The sequence below is a fragment of the Mustelus asterias genome, chromosome 10 (genome assembly GCF_964213995.1).
Source record: "Mustelus asterias chromosome 10, sMusAst1.hap1.1, whole genome shotgun sequence".
NCBI classification, from domain to species: Eukaryota; Metazoa; Chordata; class Chondrichthyes; order Carcharhiniformes; family Triakidae; genus Mustelus; species Mustelus asterias.
Genome location: NC_135810.1, coordinates 90,712,787 through 90,733,720, shown reverse-complemented (window position 1 = coordinate 90,733,720; position 20,934 = coordinate 90,712,787).

Here is a 20,934-nt window from a genome sequence, read left to right as displayed (position 1 = left end):
AAAAGTAAGTTGGTGTGCTGAGTGATGTGCCAGAATGGGCTTGAGAAGGCAGGGTGAGGGGGTTGGAGTGATATGCCCATCAGTATGCAGAGACCTATGCCATCCCTTACCTTTCCTATCCTTGTAGGTCACTGAATTACTTCTTGAACTGGACCCAGGAGAGTGGCACTTCTTCCTCCCATTGCTAAGGAAGAGTATTTCCCTCTGGCCCCTCATAACTCCCAGCAGCACATTCAGGGTGGGGTCAGTGAACTGGCACGCATCCTTTGCCTGAATCGACTCCATTGAAACTCTTTCCCAACTCCAACTGCTTCCATTTGTAAGTTTAGATTGTCAGTTTCAATACTGGTGTTCAGATCATATTGCACAGGAAATCATGATGCTTTGTGGCATTAACTAAATGAGAAACCCAGAGATCAGATGTTGATGAAATGGTTGAATTAAAAAGCCGCTGACAGATGTATAGTATTAGGGTCGTGAGGATTAATGTGTGGGACTGTGTAAATAGCACCTCCCATAATGATAATGTAAGAGACACTTGACCAAGAATTGAGTGGAAGAATGTTCCTAGCTTCAGCAGTGTAATATCAGGTCATATAGATCTGTACAGAGTTCAGTTCTATCTAATGATTCAGTTATTGTTTAGATATGCCTATGTCCCAGTAATCTTTCCTCAGCAAGATCAACAAAGAGGTTAACACTGCTGCCTCACAGCGCCAGGGACCCATGTTCGATTCCCAGCTTGGATCACTGTCTGTGTGGAGTTTGCATGTCCTCCCTGTGTCTGCGTGGGTTTCCTCCGGGTGCTCTGGTTTTCCTCCCACAGTCTGAAAGACGCGCTGGTTAGGTGCATTGACCTGAACAGGCGCCGGAATGTGGCTACTAAGGGAATTTCACAGTAACTTCATTGCAGTGTTAATGTAAGCCTTACTTCTGACTAATAAATAAACTTTACTTTTTTTACTTTTCATGGTGGCAGCAGTGACGGACCCCAAAACCCTGAAAATTCAACCTCAAAGAAGACTTGTAAAAATGACATCAAAATTGAAGAACTCCATAAGACACAATTGAAGATCTTCAAATCTGCTCCATAGATGAAGTAGGGGCAGGGAGAGGTAGCAAATCAACTTTTAAAGTCATCCAAGGCTGCACCACAACACATGGTGGTCGTTGAAGAAAATTCCAAACCAGCAATCGTAGGCTGTGCGAGGAAACCGACGCACTGGAGGAAACCCATGCAGACCATGGGGAGAACGTGGAGTCTGTGCGGAGTCTGCACATTCTCCCCTTGTCTGCCTGGGTTTCCTCCGGGTGCTCTGGTTTCCTCCCACAGTCCGAAAGACCTGCTGGTTAGGTGTGTTGACCATGCAAAATTCTCCCTCAGTGTACCCGAAAAGGTGCCGGAGTGTGGCGACTAGGGGATTTTCACAGTAACTTCATTGCAGTGTTAATGTAAGCCTACTTGTGGCACTAATAAATAAATAAACTTAAACTCAAGTTGATGAACTAAGCAAAGGTTGTGGAACTGGTGACCATTCTTAATAAAGGATTTAGGCGGTGCACTGGGCAGGCAGCATTGGGAAAACCAAATCCCTTCCTAGCAAGGCCGGATTCTGATAAACCCTGCAGTCCGTGTCCCAGATTGGCATCATTACACGTGGTCACCACAAATTAGCACAAACAGGAAAAGAAAAACTCAGCTGCAAATATTTAATGCTCCAGGGGATGGGATTGAAGAGATCACTGAAATAACTTCAAGCAAAGCAGTTTCAATGGTTTTGCAGGATTTAAGAAATAAATACAAAGCCTGTCTCAGGGAGAGACAGTGATGCAGTGGGTCTTGGTGGGAAGCTGAACAGCTGCAAGTAGAATCATGGAGGTCGTAGAGTCATAGAGGTTAACAGCATGGAACCAGCCCTTCGGCCCAACTTGTCCATGCCGTCCAGTTTTTACCACTAAGCTAGTCCCAATTGCCCGAATTTTGTCCATATCCTCCAATACCCATCTTATCCATGTAACTGCCTAAATGCTTTTTAAAAAACAAAATTGCACCTGCCTCTACTACTGCCTCTACTGGAAAGAAAAACGTAAAATTTCAGGTCAACCACTTAAAAGCTTTGATAAGCCATGGATAGTAAATCAGTGTCACCTCAGAGGTTTGGACACACGGAAGGACCAAATCAAACTCAAAACTGGCCACTTTAGTTAAAAAGAGTTTCAAGGTTCCGAATTGCTTCTGGGTTGGACAATAAGCCTGAAGCTGAACAGGTCAACACGTTACTTCACTCCATAGAAACAGTAGCAGATAATGTTATTGCAAAACTGGGCATCAATGAGACTGCTGACGAATTTAAAGTCTTAAAAAAGCCTTTGATAACTATTTCACCCTGAGGAGTAGTGAGATCCTGGAAAGGGCCAAATTCAAGAAAAGGGTCCAGAAACCAAGCGAACCAGTGGATGCTTTTATTAATGACCTTTACAGGCTGGCTGAAGGAAATAAGCGTGGGAACTGAAAAACAGATTTATTACAAGACCACATTGTAGTCAGTGTTACTGATGAATCCCTATCAAGTCTATTGCAATCTAAGGACGACCTTAGGGAAAGCAATGCAGCTGATGAGACAGACAGAGGTCCATAAACAGAACAGGGCAATACTGAGAGGGGAAGGTGAATGTGACCACAAAACCGTCAGCGACCGTACAATTTCTTAAGACCAGGAATATAAAAGAAACATCAGAAAAGAAGGTACAATTTGGAGGGAAAGTACAAGGCGCCATAAAACCATGCCAGTGCTGTGGCACAAAAAAGACCCACAGGCGCGAGCAATGTCCTGCAAACACGGCAGAATGCTTTATCTCCAGAGGAATCGCTCTTTTTGGGAAGATATGACGAAGTAAAAACATTGGCTGGAATTCTCCGGCCAGTCCCCCACCACCACTGTCACCGAGAATGGAGAAACCTCCATTCACTGCAGCGGGACCAGAGAATCCCAGCTGTGGACAAGGTCAGAGAATCCAGCCCTTTAACTTTACAGATGTCAAAGAGAATGTCTTAAGGCTGTTAATGAAGTTGAAGGAACTCAATAAGAGGAACAAAAGGGTTTCCGAGTGAGATCAGTAACACCAATTATGCATTCTGAAACACCGATATAGAGGTCAGTAGAAATAGCACCAATTTCAAACTAGTCACTGGAGTAAATGTAATAGTTTTATCAAAGAACCGTGCTTATGAATACATTGCCTGTAGCCAAAGGAAACCCAGCTATAGGGTATGGAAGGGATCGAGCTAAAAGTCAGGGGAAAGTTACAGGCAACATTCCAGTGCAAGGGAAAGCAGATACTGGGAACATTGGATATCCTACAGAATCAGAAATTCTCTTTTCAAAGTTTGTATAGACCTCGCTCTCATCAGGAAAGTGGAAGAAGTCAATCAGCAAGTATTGAAGGGTGACTTCAGAAATAATTCCCTGAAGTTATCCACCTGCAATGAAGATCTGGATATGGTCTTCAGTGCTGACGCTTTGTCACTCTTCATAGAGACTGAGCATCCAGCTACTGGGCCAGAGGATGTGCAGGAGAGAGGAGTGGGCTCATTCACAGCGATTGCACATTGAACCAATTAGACCAGAAAAAACACGAGACTGAGAGTGATCACTCATCATGTCTGTAGAATCACCTCAACAATGGAAGATGAAAACCTGGTGACAGAATTCTCTGTTCAAATATCACATTTAGCCAACTGTGGTGACCTTCTAGAAAGTACAACATGCACCGATCCATCCACCAAAAATGGTCATCGAGGATGTAGCAGTCAAAGAAGACATAAACTGGCCTGGAAGCAAGCCTCGCAATGTCTGCCTTTTTTCCCAGGGAAGAGAGTGACCTTATTGATAAAGCAGTTCTGCTGGATTTTGAGGGAAACCAAGACTTTGATCAGGTGGATTCCTCACAGCTTCACATGCGGCCCAAAGAATTACTTCCGGGGCTAGAAGTCCAGGACCTTCTGAGAGTTCAAGAGTGAGAGACTGCAAAGAGTCATCACTCCAGAGGTAAGCAAAGAAAGAGGGAAAATTCAAGAGGCAAGGTTAGGGAGCATGCAAAAAAGACAGGGATAACCTGCAAACTCAAACCAAGATAGAGAGACATGTGACAGCAAAGAGGGGAAGAAAAGCATCAAGTTCAGACCCAGAAGCTGGACCAAGGTAAAGAAGGAGTCATAGTCCAGGAGATGACAATCAACAGTGATCTTATTTAGTACATACCTCGGAAGGTACTATATGAAGAAACCAGAGGAATCTTATTTCTGTTCATCAAAGAAGAAAATCAGCCATATATTTGGAAGAACCAGATGTTGAGTCAGAAGTTAACAAAGAATCAAATGCTACAACTCTCAATGGAGACCATTCAAGTCAAGGAAAATAAGTTCAAGGAGAGACCACTGATCTTCCAACAAAAACAGAAAATGCTGGAAAGTCTCAGCCTATCTGACAGCATCTGTGGCTGACCTTCCAAGCCTGACAAGGAACCGATGAGGGAGAGTTGTGAAACTTCCTAACAGAGTGAAGTTGTGAAGTCAGAGATTTGGGGGGGGAGATGGAGAAGTATGTAAATATCAAAATAAATATGAGATGTACTATTCGGCTTGTAAGGGTTAATGTGTGGAGCAGTGTAAATAGCACCTCCCATAGTGATGATGTAAGAAAGCACATACATGATCAAGAGTCATGAGGGAGATTCTTCCTAGCATCAGCAGTGTAATTCTTAGTCATGTACATGCGTACATAGTTCAGCTGTATCCAATAAACCAGTTATTGTTTAGACGTATTTATATCTCAGCAATCGTTTCTCAGCCGGACCAACAAACATACAAGATGCGCTGAACATATGTCTGAGTTTCCCACATCCATGCTTAACCCACACTTTCCCAGCACATCTGCACATTAAAATCCAGCTTTAACTGTAACAGACAATTCAGTTTTATTAAAGTCATCTCTGTAAGGTCACTTCAGGGTCAGTCTTTGGTCAGTAAGAAGTGGAATTCAGTTTTATTCAGTAGAGAGCTCTATGTGTAATAGACTGTCTCACAGTCTGTACTGTACTGGGCCAGCTCCTATATTACTTCCAGCATTTATTTTAATTGCTACTCCAGTGTGGCACAGTGGCACAGTGGTTAGCACTGCAGCCTCACAGCACCAGGGACCTAGGTTTGACTCGTGGCTTGGGTCACTGTCTGTGCGGAGTCTTCACGTTCTCCCTGTGTGTGCCTAGGTTTCCTCCGGGTGCTCCGGTTTCCTCCCACAATATGAAAGACGAGCTGGTTAGGTACATTGGCCATGCTAAATTCTCCCTCAGTATACCCGAACAGGCGCCAGAGTGTGGCGACTCGGGGATTTTCACAGTAACTTCATTGCAGTGTTAATGTGAGCCTACTTGTGACACTAATAAACAAACTAAACTATTATTATTACATCAGGTCTGGCTGGAATGCATTATATTTATTCTTGGAATGCAACAAAATCACAGATATTCGCAGGTATTCTTTGTTTAAATGGGTGAAAAGGTCTAATGATAAAAAATTAATTACCTCTTACTATGATTCCTAACTTTTGAGTTTTTATAAATTAAAAGTGGTCTTAATTGTGTGGGGTTTTTTTGCACGGCTTTTGCAGTGTCATTGGGAGCGAGGGAACTTTTGCATATTTAAAAATGAGATGCAGGACATTGAGTACAACAATGAGCCAATCAGGATTTGCCTGTAATAATATTGGGCTACTTGTTAACAAGGCTCTGAACAGCTCGAAGACATATGGGAGGAGATAGCAGAGAGGGTCAACGTAATGTCACACATCAAGTGTGCTTGGGATGAAAGGAAGCAGCTGACCCGGGCAGTACTGCAAGGATCAACAAGCAATCTTACAGTGAATTGTTCCACTACAAGGTCAGAAGATAAATATGAATGAGGAGGGTCTGACCATTCACAAAGTCTTTATCAGAGCATCCAATTACTCCATAAGTGCTTCCAGCAACTTTTGCCTCCACGTCCATACTGCGAGTCAATGTCTGAATGAAGAAAGATTCCCAGACATCGGTCCTAACTTTATCTTTCACTGCAATCCAACAAATACCTGACATACATCTCTGCGCCATTTTATACAAATCTCCTCCCTAAATTCCAACAATTAAACATTTAACATTTGAAATGTTCCTTATGAAGTTACAAGAGAACAAAATAACATTGGTAAGAAATTAAATCAGGCCACATTTATGAGTATATTCTTAACATTTCATTCGTATCAACAAAGAAATAATCATATGCAGCATCTCCTCTGTAAGAAGCTACTCCTGCTTCTAGTTTCTATGTTTCTATGTTAATCATGACACAATAAAGAGCAGAAGCGAACATCAAGGTGCCTCAGATATATAAATATATATTATTATTACATCAAGTCCTGGTGAGAAGATAAGAATCGTTCTGTTACAAGTACTGCAGCATTTGTCCTGAAATACGTGAGGATTGTGTAATGACAGTTACGGAATACTTTGCGAGGGATATATTGGAATTCAGTAATTACTGATAGGTGAGGACGTACATGGGATCTGCCTCCAAAATGCAAGCCCAAAGCCTCCACAAAAAGGGTGTACAGAGCGTGGGGAGAGTTGGAGGATGTCACTGAGCTAAGCTAAGTGCCCAACACCTCAATGCCAGTAATGTTTGTGCGCAGACTCACTCACGCCTGGTGTTGGTATTGCTGTAACATTTTACATGACCTAATAATCACAATGTGGCATGTTTGCTTCCCAGGAAGATGGCAAGCAATGACTAAAGGAGGAACAATCCCATGATTCAAGGATGATATCTACTCAGCCATGTGTGACAAGCACCAACAAAAAAATTTAAGTTACTCAGTGGTCAGAGGCAGGAAACTCTGGTTCCCAGCAGGCCCCAGGGTTTCTATGCAAGCACCGGCCAGAGAATGGCCACACCCGCACGGCTGGTGGTTTTTCACGTCTACAGGTCGGGAACCGCACATGTGCATTTCATTTCTTTAGCTCTGCAGATCAGAAATAGCGTGTGAAACTGGAGGTCAGGGTACCTGAAGAGGATTGCCTCTTCAGGAAGATGGTCCCAAACCAAGGAGCAGGTCCCAAGCCAGGGAGTAGGAAAGAAAGAGGATGTCCTTGAAGGAACTCCAAGTTGAGAGATAGGGGCAGCACGGTTGCACAGTGGTTAGCACTGCTGTCTCACAGCTCTAGGGACCAGGGTTCGATTCCGGGCTTGGGTCATTGTCTGTGCAGAGTCTGCACATTCTCCCTGTGTCTGCGTGGGTTTCCTCCGGGTGCTCTGGTTTTCTCCCACAGTCCAAAGGCGTGCGGGTTAGGTTGATTGGCCATGCTAAATTGCCCCTTAGTATCCTGGGATGTGTAGGTTAGAGGGATTCACGGGGTAAATATGTGAGGTTATGGGGATAGGACCTAGGTGGGGTTGTTGTTGGTGTAGACACGATGGATCGAATAGCCTCCTTCTGCACTGTAGGGTATCTATGACAGGCATCTGAAACATGTCCCATTAAGTAAAGTTAAAAGTAAGGAGCAGAGCAGTTGGCTCTGAGTTAAAGAGAGAAAGCTGTGGGAAGCAGTTAAGCTTGCATTGAAAGAACACATTCAGACTAAAAGTCTGTATCTATATAGAACGCAGACAGAAATCTCCAGGTTGTTCCTGTCCTCACATTTACCTTCATAAAATCTCTGTCCATGGAAATGTCTTGCAGCGTACAGCACAACATTTACATTTTAGCCATCCTGCTGGGGCATGTCCCATTGTCCAAATTCCAGAAGCTTTAGTTGAACAGGCCTAATGTCTATTTAATAACTGGTCTAGCATACCCAATGTCTCGATATAGCTGCTTTTAGGTGGCGGAAGGGGATGTTGCAAACATGTGATAAACAACAGTTCCAACATAAATACAATCTCGGATCAGACGACCCTACAACCTTAATAAAAGCAAACTACTGCAGATGCTGGAAATCTCTCTGTGGAGAGAGAAACAGAGTTAACGTTTCGAGGCCGTATGACTCTTCTTCAGGACCTGGCTGGGATTGTTGTCAGTGAAGGCTCGATGGCCCAAATGACCTCCTTCTGCATTGTAGGGATTCTATGAACCTTCCAACCTTTCTTTCTCTAAGAAACATTAATGCTGTCAAGAAAATGTATATTTTAATTCCTCGATCATAGACCATTTACACTGATGGGGTTACAACCATTTCTATTAATAGAATCTTAAAATCATAGAATATTGCAGCACAGAAAAAGGCCTTTGGCCCATCGTGTCTGTCCCAGCTCTTTAAAAGAAGCATCCAATCAGTCTCACTCTCTTTCCATTCTCCAGGTCCTTGCCATTTACACCCCCTTTAATTATTTATCCTTTCCCTTTTGAAAATTATGATTAAATCTTCTATCACCATGGTTCATAACATCACCATAGATCATAACAACTTGCTGCAAAAACGATTTCCCCCATTCAATTTCTATTTTGCAAGTTATTTTCAATTTGCGTCATCTGGTTAATAACGTTGAACACACATATTGAATCTCCCCTTCACCCTTCACAGCTCCAAGAAATACAACCCCTAATGCTGGGCAGAGGATGCTGTCCAACCATACTTAATTTATATTGTTATCCATGAACTTTAGTCTCTTTTCATCCCCAACAGTCAGAATGTAGAGGTGGCAATGGCCTAGTGGTATTATCCCTGGACTATTAATCCAGAAACTCAGCTAATGTCCTGGGGACCCGGGTTCGAATCGCGCCATGGCAATCGCGGAATTTGAATTCAATAGAAAATATGTGGAATTAACAATCTACTGATGACCATGAAACCATTGCTGCTTGTCGGAGAAACCCATCTGGTTCACTAATGTCCTTTAGGGCAGAAAATCTGCTGTCTTTACCTGGTCTGGCCTACATATGACTCCAGAGCCACAGCAATGTGGTTGACTCTCAACTGCCTTCAGGCAACGAGGGAGGGGCAATAAATACTGATGTGGAGATGCCGGCGTTGGACTGGGGTAAACACAGTAAGAAGTTTAACAACACCAGGTTAAAGTCCAACTTTAACCTGGACTTTAACCTGGTGTCAATAAATACTGGCCAGGCAGTGATGCCCATGAATGAATAAAACAAATGTTAAATGGCTATCAGTCACAACTCTTTTTAATTAAGCCTTTTAAGACTCAAGACAGCTATGATGTGTTCAGTGGAGTATTATTAATAAACCGAAGGGTGACAAACAGACAGTGAAAAGCCACTGTTCTTTGCATTCATACATCCAGCATTCCCAGCTGAAGGATGTTCCAGGTTAACAGCAAGAAAGTATTCCACTGGCAATGCTTGAACTGTGGAACAATGGGAAATAGCGCCACCAAGTGGTCTCAATGCATGGAACTATGATGTTGTGGCAATTACGGAGACTTGGATGAAAGAGGGACAGGACTGGCAGCTCAGCATTCCAGGATTTAGATGCTTCAGGCGAGATAGATAGAGTGACAAAAGAGGTGGGGGTTTTGCTTTACTGATTAGGGAGAATGTCACAGCTAAACAGAGAGAGGACACCTTGGTGGGATCATGCAGTGAGGCCATATGGGTAGAACTCAGGAACAGGAGCTGTGCAATCACACTGTTGGGGTTGTACTACAGACCTCCCAACAGCCAGTGTGAAGTGGAGGAACTGATATGTCAGCAGATTATATGGAGATGTAAAAACAACAGGGTTGTTGTGATGGGTGATTTTAACTTCCCCGACATGGACTGGGATTCCTTTAGAGCCAGGGGCTTGGGCGGGGCAGTTTGCTCAGTGTGCCCAAGAGTGCTTCTTGAGGCAATATGAAGATAGTCCAACTCAGGAAGGGGCTATCTTAGACCTGGTTCTGGGAAATGAGCCCAGACAGATGGTTGATGTCTCAGTGGGGGACCATTCTGAGAACAGTGATCACAACACTATAAATTTCAAGATACTTGTAAAAAAGGACAGAAGTAGTCCCAGAGTGAAAATACTAAACTGAGGGAAGGCTAACTACGACAGTATTAGGCAGGAACTAGGAAGTGTAGACTGGAGGTGGCTGTTTGAGGATAAATCCACATCCGATATGTGGGAGTCTTTCAAAAGTCAGTTGTTAACAATTCAGGACAAGTATGTCCCTGTAAAAATGAAGGATAAAGGTGGCAAGATTCGGGAACCCTGGATGACAAGAGAGATTGTGAGCTTAGTGAAAAAGAAGAAGGAGGCATACATAAATTTCAGGAAATTGAAAATGGATAAGGCTCTTGAGGAATACAAAGATAGCAGGAAAGAACTTAAACAGGGGCTTAGGAGGGCAAAAAGGGGCCATGAAATGTTCTTGGCAGGCAGGATTAATGAGAATCCCAAGGCTTTTTATGTGTATATAAGGAGGAAGAGGGTAGCTAAGGAAAGGGTAGGTCCACTCAAGGACAGTGGAGGGAATTTGTGTGTGGAGCCAGATGAGGTGGGTGAGGTCCTCAATGAGTACTTTGCATCAGTATTCACTAAAGAGAAGGATGTGGTGGATGGTGAGAGTAGAAAGGAGGATGTTGACATTCTAGGACATGTTGAGATAACAAAGAAGGAGATATTGGAGGTTTTGAAAAACATTAAGGTGGGCAATTCCCGGGGCCAGATACAGTCTATCCCAGAATACTGAGAGAGGCATGAGAAGAAATTGCTAAGGCCTTGGCCAAAATCTTTGTATCCTCTTTAGCCACAGGCGAGATACCAGAGGATTGGAGAGTAGCTAACATTGTTCCTCTGCTTAAGAAGGGCAGAAGAGACAATCTGGGAAATTACAGGCCTGTGAGCCTTCCATCAGTGGTGGGGAAATTATTGGAGAAGATTCTTAGGGACAGGGTGTGCTCATATCTGGAAGAGAATAGGCTTCATGGTTTAGGCATGGAATAGGCAGCATGGTTTTGTGAAGGGGAGGTTGTGTCTCACAGACTTGATTGAGTTCTTTGAGGAAGTGACAAGAAAAATTGACCAGGGCGGGGCAGTGAATGTTGTATACATGGACTTTAGTAAAGCCTTCGATAAGGTTGCAGGCCTGATACAGAAAGTGAAGTCATGTGGGATCTGAGATGAGCTGGAAAGATGGATACAAAACTGGTTTGGGCTTAGAACACAGTAAGAAGTCTCACAACACCCAGGTTAAAGTCCAACAGGTTTATTTGGTAGCACAAGCCACTAGCTTTTGGAGTGCTGCTCCTTCATCAGGTGAGTGGGAGTTCTGTTCACAAACAAAGCATATAAAGACACAAATTCAATTTACAAAATAATGGTTGGAATGCGAGTCTTTACAGGTAATCAAGTCTTAAAGGTACAGACAATGTGAGTGGAGAGAGGGTTAAGCACAGGTTAAAGAGATGTGTATTGCACAAACAGGGCGTATAAAGACATTTGCGCTTTGAAAGCAGACAGTAACAGTGGAATGGTACTTTCTTAACTGGAGGTCTGTGACAAGTGGTGTTCCACAAGGATCAGTGAACAAAGAACAAAGAAAATTACAGCACAGGAACAGGCCCTTCGGCCTCCAAGCCTGCACTGACAATGCTGCCCATTTAAACTAAAACCCCCCTACCCTTCCGGGGACCATATCCCTCTGTTGCCATCCAATTCATGTATTTGTCAAGACGCTCCTTAAATGTCACCATCGTACCTGCTTCCACTACCTCCCCCGGCTGTGAGTTCCAGGCACCCACCACCCTCTGTGTAAAAAACTTGTCTCATACATCTCCTTTAAACCTTGTCCCTCGCACCTTAAATCAATGCCCCCTAGTAATTGACTCTTCCACCCAAGGAAAAGCTTCTGACTATCCACTCTGTCCATATCCCTCATAATCTTGTAGACTTCTATCAGGTTGCCCTGATCATCTGCAAATTTACTAATCAGACTACCTACATTTTCCTCCAAATCATTTATATATATTACAAACAACAGGGGTCCCAGGTACAGAGGTTACTGAAAGTGGAAACTCAGGTAGACAAGGTGGTCAAGAAGGCATATGGCATGCTGGCCTTCATCAGTCGGCGCGTTGAGTATAGGAATTGGAAAATCATGTTGCCGCTGTATAAGTCTTTGGTTTGGCTGCATTTGGAGTATTGTGTACAATTCTGGTCGCCACACTACCGGAAGGATGTTGAAAGGGTGCAGAAGAGATTTACCAGGATGTTGCCTAGTTTGGAGGATATGGATTATGAAGAAAGGCTGAATAAACTTGGATTGTTTTCATTGGAGTGTCGGAGGATCAGGGGGGACCTGATAGAGATTTACAAGATTATGACAGGCTTGGATAGAGTGGATAGTCAGAGTCTTTTTCCCAGGGTCAAAGGGTCAATTACTCGGGGGCATAGGTTGAAAGTGAGAGGGGGAAAGTTTAAAAGAGATGTAAGGGGCAAGTTTTTCACACAGAGGGTGGTGAATGCCTGCAATGTGCTGCCGGAGGAAGTGTTAGAAGCAGATTCTATAACAATGTTCAAGAGACATCTGGATAGATACATGAGTAGGCAGGGAATAGAGGGATATGGACCACATAGAGGCAAGAAAATATTAGAGAGGCTTCAGTGTCGGCACAGACTTGGTGGGCCGAAGGGCCTGTTCCTGTGCTGTACTGTTCTTTGCTCTTTGTTCAAGCCAACTCTTGTTGTTCCCATGAGCTGAATGATTGCTAATTAATACTGTAAGTTGAAGACTATTTTGCGCTATCATTCACATCTACTGGGAACAGATTTGAGGCTCAATAATGTAATTCTGTCATTAGCCACAAGTGTTCTGACAATTGTGGAAATATAAATCATCCATCTGCCAGTGTTTTAAATGATTTTAAACGTGCAGCTCCCCGCTCATTCGCTCAAGGAAACACAAATGCCTGATTCTGTTAAATTTTGTTGTATTTTATTGTTGATTTAAGCCAAGGAATTTCTGTGGGCATGTTATAAAAGTAGTGATAACCAGTAATGCTGGGTGTGCAAAGTAACATCGTTTCCGTAGTTACACAATATTTCTGTAGACACTGATCTGTTCAATCAACTCTTACCTTTAATGCTCTGGTTCCCATTAAAACCTCTCTCTCACACACGGTCCTCATCTCCACTGCCTTCATTCCAAGGGACACAGGCTTAAGTGTATATGGTGGACAGCTGGTTTAGCCATTCACCACCAGACCTGGTTAGACCACTATTGGGCCCTGATCTCATCTGCTAAAACTGTGCACTACATCAGGATCATTCTGGAATGCAAAGATAACCCTTGGCTTCTTTATTCTACTGCAAACTCCCTTCTTAAATCCTTTTCCCCTGTTTCTGCCACCTCCACCTTCAACAAGGGTGAGGAGCTCACAGATTTCTTTGAAACTAAGATTTGAGACCATTGCATCAGCTGTCTCTGTTGGTTCCCTCTCTTTCCATAGCCCTGGCTTGCACATCCTTTAAGGTACTCCCAGCCCTAGTCATGGAATTGTATCTTTCTCTGATTTCCCTTTGATCCTCCTTTGCTTCTGAGTTCATCTTGTCCTTGAAACTCACCTCCTGCCCTTTTGATTATATTCCTATTAAGCTACCAATTAGCCTACCTCCCCTCCTGGCCCCCATGTTAGCTGACATTGTAAATTATTCTCTCCCTGCTCAGGTTCTGTCCCTGTCTCCTTCGATCTGCTTCCATTGCTCTCTTTTTCAGAAAACTTACCATTGTCCTCCTCCATTCTTACAAACTATCAGCCCCATCTCCAGCCTCCCATTCCTCTGCAACATCCGTAAACAGGTTGTGCCTTCCAATGTACCCGGTTTCTCAGAACTCTGTTTGAATCCCTCCAATCAGGTTTGCAACAGTGCCACATTACCAAACTGGCTCTTATTAAAGTCACCTATTACATTCTATGTGACTGTGACAAAGGTAAACTTTCCATCCTTGTCCTTCTTGACCTGTCTGCAGCCTTTTATACAGTTGATCAAACCACGTGTTCACTAGATTGATTCCAGAGATGAGGGGTTTGTCGTATGAAGAGAGATTGAACAGTTAAGCCTATACTGTCTGGAATTTAGAAGAACGCAGAGAGATCAAATTGAGGTATACAAGATGATAAAAGGTATGAATAAAATAGACATGGAGCAGATGCTTCCTCTTGTGGGGCATTTTAGGACGAGAGGTCATAGCCTTCGGATAAGGGGTAGCAAATTTAAAACAGAGTTGAGGAGAAATTACTTCTCCCAAAGGGTTGTGAATCTATGGAATTCGCTACCCCAAAGTGCGGTGAAGGCTGGGACAGTGAGTAAATTTAAGGAGGAGTTAGACAGATTTTTAATTGGTAATGGGTTGAAGGGTTACGGGGAGTGTGGTAAACCCCTGTTATCTGTTATCTGTTGTGGTTAACCACTGTTAGTTAGTATTTATTATTACTTGTATATGTGGCACATCCTTGTTGGTTCCGCCCAAGACTCCTGCCCCTGGTCCGGGTATAAAGGCAGTGGCTCCTCCCCCCCGCCTTCAGTACAGACCAGATCTCTGATAGAGGTGGCTCCAAGTTCTTGCTAATAAAAGCCTATTTGTCTTGCTCACAACTAGTCTTGATTGATAGTGCATCGGGGAGAAGGCAGGAAAATGGGGATGAGGAACATATCAGCAATGATCGAATAGTGGAGTGGTCTCGATGGGCCGAATAGCCTAATTCTGCCCCTATGTCTTATGAACTTATCCTCCTCCAACACCTCTCCGCCGTTGCATTGTGGGGTGGGACTGCACTCACCAAGTTCCATTCTTAGCTCTGTCCAAAGCTGCAGCGAAGCCAGGCGCCAGAAACACGTGGCATTCCTAACATTCGGTGTTACAAAACATGCATGTTGGGAATTGCATGTCATATGGGCCAGGCATTTGGATCCGCACCATTACTTCCAGCAGAAGATCTTGGCAGCGCTGCAGTAGGAGAGGGGCTGGTGAAGCGACTCAGCCCCAGTTTCCCCACTCCGCCTGCTGGATTAATGTTGATTTGATATCACACGAGGAAAATCTGTAGCATTCAGCTTTGCTGTGCTGAGATTTCCAAGATAACGGCTATGTTTCCTGAAAAAGAAATTATTCCCTATTCTTTTTCTGAGGAATCAGAATTTCCAATGGTCAAAACAAGGTTTTAAACAATGTTTTTAAAAAATCACAAAAAGATGATTAAATGACTGCTTCAAGCCTTTAAATATTTTGGCCTTTTAATTGAAGTTGATACTGGAAACCTCTCCCAAAGCCCTGGGCCTGAATTTGAGAGTTTTGCCCCGAGATGTGACTTTATTAATCTGAAAGCAACTTGTGCAGTCTGAGTATATACATTGTCCCACTTCCATGTAACATATAAAACACTGTTACAATGTGAGCACAGTGGCTAATGAACTGGTCATGTGATCTCAGATCTAAGTCCATAATATTTTTAATTTATAAGTTAAAGTTTATTTTTTAGTGTTACAAGTAGGCTTACATTAACACTGCAATGAAATTACTGTGAAAATCCCCTAGTCGCCACACTCCGGCGCCTGTTCGGGTACACTGAGGGAGAGTTTTAGCATGGACAATACACCTAACCAGCACATCTTTCAGACTGTGGGAGGAAACTGGAGCACCTGGAGGAAACCCACACAGACACAGGGAGAAGGTGCTGACACGCCATAGACAGTGACCCAAGTCAGGCATTGAACCCAGGTCCCTGGTGTTGTGAGGCAGTAGTGCTAATCACTGTGCCACTGTAAATCAGGCAATCATAGTGTAAAAATAATAACAGAAAATGTTGAAAACAATCATAATACTCCCGCTTCTGTGGAGAGAGAGGCAGAGCTAATGGGTGGGATTTTCCACCCCACCACGGGGTGTTTGTGGCAGTGGAGGCAGCCCAACATTGTCTGGCAGCAGGATCTTCCAGTCTCGCCGCTCTCAATGGGTTTTCCCGTTGTTTGCACCCTCTACTGCTGGGGAACCTGCGGCGGGGTGTCGCTGTGGGTGGGACAGGAAAATCCTGCCAGCGGGAACGGCCAGAAAATATCGGCCAATGATTTAGGTTGATGACCATTCCTACATCTATACACTTCCACCACTAGATGGGGCTTTATATACTCAGGTTGCTTCAGATCACGATATCTATATCTACAGCATCAATGTCACTGTAAAGGAGCAACAAAGCTACGGGAAATTCACTGGCTGGGGAAATAAAACTCTCCTCCTGCCACCATGCTCATTGAAGTGTTTTAGGAGCCACAACAAATTAGTATATAGGATTTGTCCTCAATATCCCCATTGCTGCAAATTTCAGGCAAACAGGTTTTGGAATGGTCTGATGCATCAAATTGACTCTTAACTATTAGATAACCTTCCACATTGCCACGAGGACCTCTTCCACATTATCCCTCATTATAAATACTTCTCATACTTCCCTCAATCAAAATCCTGAAAGCAGAACATAATCAGTGCTACTGAAGAGTCCGGATTTGTAAGGATCTGTCAACACAATATTTGTACAAAAAAATGTACAACACCTGGTCCCTTAAATGTGCCCAGGTAACAAGATATGGGTCTGACTTTTCAGCTTAAAACTAGGAGGTAATGCCAAGTACACTGTGATGCGCGATTAAATCACTCGGGAGGCTGGATCGGACCCGGAAAATAAAGGCTTTTATTAGTAACAAGAATGGAGCATACTATATAACAATACAATCCCAGACTAAGGGTCACTCGGCAGTGCAGTGACCTTTATACTCCTACAGGTAGGCGGAGCCAACCGGAGTGTACCACAGAACAATACCAACAGGTAGAACACCCCAACCCTAACCCCAACAGTAACAACAGTAACATATGTACAAGTACCCATAGTGCTAACCATCTATGGTTCAGTACCCATAGTGGTAACCATCTATGGTTCACCACACACTGAAGCTAAAGCATTTACATCATGTTGTGATAGGTTTAGTTTATGTTAGTTTGGCTTTGGACATTAAACTTTTTGTTACAAGTTTTCATTTTGTATAACCATGTTAGTACCAAATAATGTCACTTCTATTACAACCCATATAAAATGAACTTGTGCAGAGTACAACTACATCCACCTGCACAACTTGGTGAGATTTATATGTAGAGGGAAATCACAGCCTATATAGTCAAGTTCTTTGCCATAGTCATTTATTTGTAAGCAGTAGTCTATATTCCAACCCAAACATGGTCATGTGAGGATTGTCCCCATTCTAAAATAGAATAGACCCAAGCTGCCAAAAATAATAGCAGTTGATAATTGAAATGCTTCCACTGTGGGGAATTGTAGACAACAGAGAATTATCTAAGGATGTTTGACATTCCTAAGTAATCAAGTAATGAAGTGATCCAAACTGTTAACTGGCTGCAACTAAATAGACAGCAAATTCACTGCAATATTAATTCTGAAATTGTTGCTTCATTCATTAGGGAAAATGGGGAGGATAATCTGCTGGGCTAATGTCCATGAATGGTCAAGAGGGGAACAGTTTTTTACTCCTGGCTTGCTAACTAGATTTTAGGGGTCTTGAATGAAAGACAAACAATTCACTGTACAACTTGTACTGAAAACATTATTATTCTCGCCACCTGACGTGAGGGAAATTGAGAACTCAGTGTATTTTCAATGTGTGTTAGTTTAATCTTCCAAAGGATGTAGTTTGCATTCGTGCCCTCTCAGAGTTCCAGAGAGGCCTGGGCCACTTCCAGCTTATCTTTTTAAGTTTTAAGTTTATTTATTGGTGTCATAAATAGGCTTACATTAACACTGCAATGAAGTCACTGTGAAAATCCCCTAGTCGCCACACTCCGGCGCCTGCTCGGGTATACTGAGGAAGAATTTTACATGGCCAATGTACCTAACCAGCATGTTTTGAGGCCTTTAGCCATAATTAAAAAATGAAGATATGTGAAAACAAAATAGGGTACCAGAAAAAAGTGAGACATAATTTGAATTTTTTAAATTTAAAAATGCTTTTCTAGCCATTCTTCAGCAAAAAATACGTTAATTATTGAGGAAAATCATGTCACGGTTGATGTTAAGCCATGGTGAGACCATTCAAACGCTCTTGTCCCACAGCTGAATGATGATAGTCCTTCACCACATTGAAAGTGTGTTCACCTGAAGCCACTGACACAGGCAAGCTGACAAACATACGCAATGCAATGGTGACATTAGGAAACACCACAGAGGGTCCAAGTTTGAGTATTTCTTGAAGCAATTCCTTTGGCTTAGGACTTTATGTTGAAAAGTTATCCATTCTAAAGAGTTATTGCGAACGAATAGTACGACAACTTCAACCATGTGCTAGCTCTGCTGCCTTAACATATGAACGTACTTACACCCTTGCTCACACACCAGTGGGATAGGCTGTGCAGCCGCTGCTGATGTACAATATAAAACAGCAAAACTTACTTTCTTCTCCTATAGTATTTCTTTATACGCATAAAAACAAGTTGCAAACTTATCCAATGGCAAAACATTAACGTGTCCAAATTTCAGGCCCCCTTTTGAGGTTGAGTCCCAGGCCAAATGCCCCTCCTGAATCGGGGGGATTCCCACACCCACCTGAGGCTCTGATTTGCCCTGTTTGCATTTAACAAAAAATTAGTTTGAAAATAAAGAAGCTGTGTCAATCTTTCTTCAGCTGAAACCATTTTGTACACATTTCCCAATTGTAGGGTTATGGCAGAAGCAGGTTGATGAATTAGGACTGACTGCCTTATTACAAATTATGATTCAGATAATTGGACTTTGTTTTGGTGTGGTTTGATATGGGAGAGGCTAGTTATCAAGGTTTGTTTTTCAATACAATAACACAGTGAATAGGGCACGGAACGGTGGCACAATGGCTGGCACGGCTGCCTCATAGCGCCAGGGACCTGGGTTCAATTCTGACCTTGGGTGACTGTCTGTGTGGAGTTTGCATGTTCTCCTCGTGTCTGTGTGGGTTTCCTCCGGGTGTTCTAGTTTCCTCCCACAGTCCAAAGATGTGCGAGTTAGGTTGATTGGCCATGCTAAATTGCCTTAGTGTCAGGGGGAATTAGCGGGCTAAAGACATGGGGTTACAAGGATAGGGCCTGGGTGGGATTGTTGTCAGTGCAGGCTCAATGGGCCGAATGGCCTCTTTCTACACTGTAGGAATTCTACGATCATATTTATTTCATTACTTGTCTGTATGGTGTCTTCTGGATCTGGCTATCTTTGTCCAGGAACCTTGGCAAAAGTGCCTCTTCTGTGCAAACACTGCCATTGCTCAAGTGTAGAAATGACATCTTGCTAAGTTGCTGTGGGGCAGTTTTTTTAAATAAGAGAATAAGAGAACACCTAGAAGACAGTGCGGGTAGTGTTAAAAAAGAACCATTGCTCACTCACTCACAACATGATTGGCAACTTGGAGAGTTTGTAATTATGTACAATGTTAATAGGCAATTGGGAGCTCACGACCAAATTACATTGACTGTAACAACCTCAAAATAATAAGAAAAGGTCAAAAGGTAAAATAACCGGATACATTTTTAGTTTGATTCTCTGTTGTAAAACTGATATTGGGAAAATGTCAACCCATGACAGAAACTACCTGATTTTTCTTTCAGGGAAACAGAGAAAGGCTGCAGGGGAAACATTTTATTCACAGTTAGCAATCAGAGCTTTGGTTCTTTAACATCAAATTATCCAGAATATCAAGAACAAAAAAAGAATTCTTCATTGAAGCAGGAATAGGAATACCACTCTCTGAGTGACATGTTCATAGCAGAGGATGCCAAACATTTGATCAATGTGATTAATGACTGTTGGGCTGGAAATTAATGTAAAACTTATTCCCCTATTACGCAGACACTGAAAGATCTTCGACACTAGATAAGACTGGCCAGTTGAAGGGAAGAATTTATTATAACAGTATAGGCACAGAGGTACAAGGGAAATCTGTCATCACATTCATTGCAGCTTCCTCAGACCATGGAAAAGGACACTTTGTGAGAGGTCAGGTGCATTCCTTTCTGAGCCGACCAGAACAGAACAGTGTGAGTGGTCCAAAGTGACAGAAGAATGTGTGTGCGGTGTGTTATCTGATGAGATGGTGTGGGCTTCGATGAAGTTTCCTGTCTGCAGATTTTAATGAACACATGCTATCCAATTTGAGAGTCAGTAACTTCCTTGACTCAGCACAATGGAAAAATAGCTGGCAAGACATATGAGGGGCCACTGTGACACATTCTCCTAATTCCATTGTATTGGCCATTCACTCTGTTCAACAGAGTCTCCAGAAGAGGAGAGGTCTCAGACGAAGAAAGGTTATCAGACTTTTGGGTGCAACTCTGCCTTTAAATAAATACAAGTGTGTTTCTCTGTAGCAAGTCACACATTCACTTGCTTCTGTGGAAAACCTTGAGGTCATATTTGACCTAGAGATAATCTTTCAAACACATGTCCATTCTTTCACTAACACTGTCTATTTCAACCTCCATCACATTGAATAATTCCGCCCCTTCCTCAGCTTATTCGCTGTTGAAACATTCATCCGTGACTTAGTCACTTCTAGATTTGACAGCTCCAATGCACTGCTGTCAGCCACGCATTTTCCAACCCTCATAAACTTAAACTCATCTGAAACTCTGCTGCTGATATCTTATCCCTCACCAAGTCCTGTTCACCCACTCCCCCCGTGCTCTCTAACCTGGCCAGTCTTAAAAATACTCATTCTTCTTTCCAAGCCCCTCCATTGCCTTGCCCCTCCCTATCTCTGTCATCTCCTGTAGCTTTGCAACACTCTGAGATCTTTGCATTCTGGCAATTCTGGCTTATTGCCCATCTGAAATTTTAGACCCTCCACCAATGGCAGCCGTGTTTGCAACTGCTGAGGATTTAACCT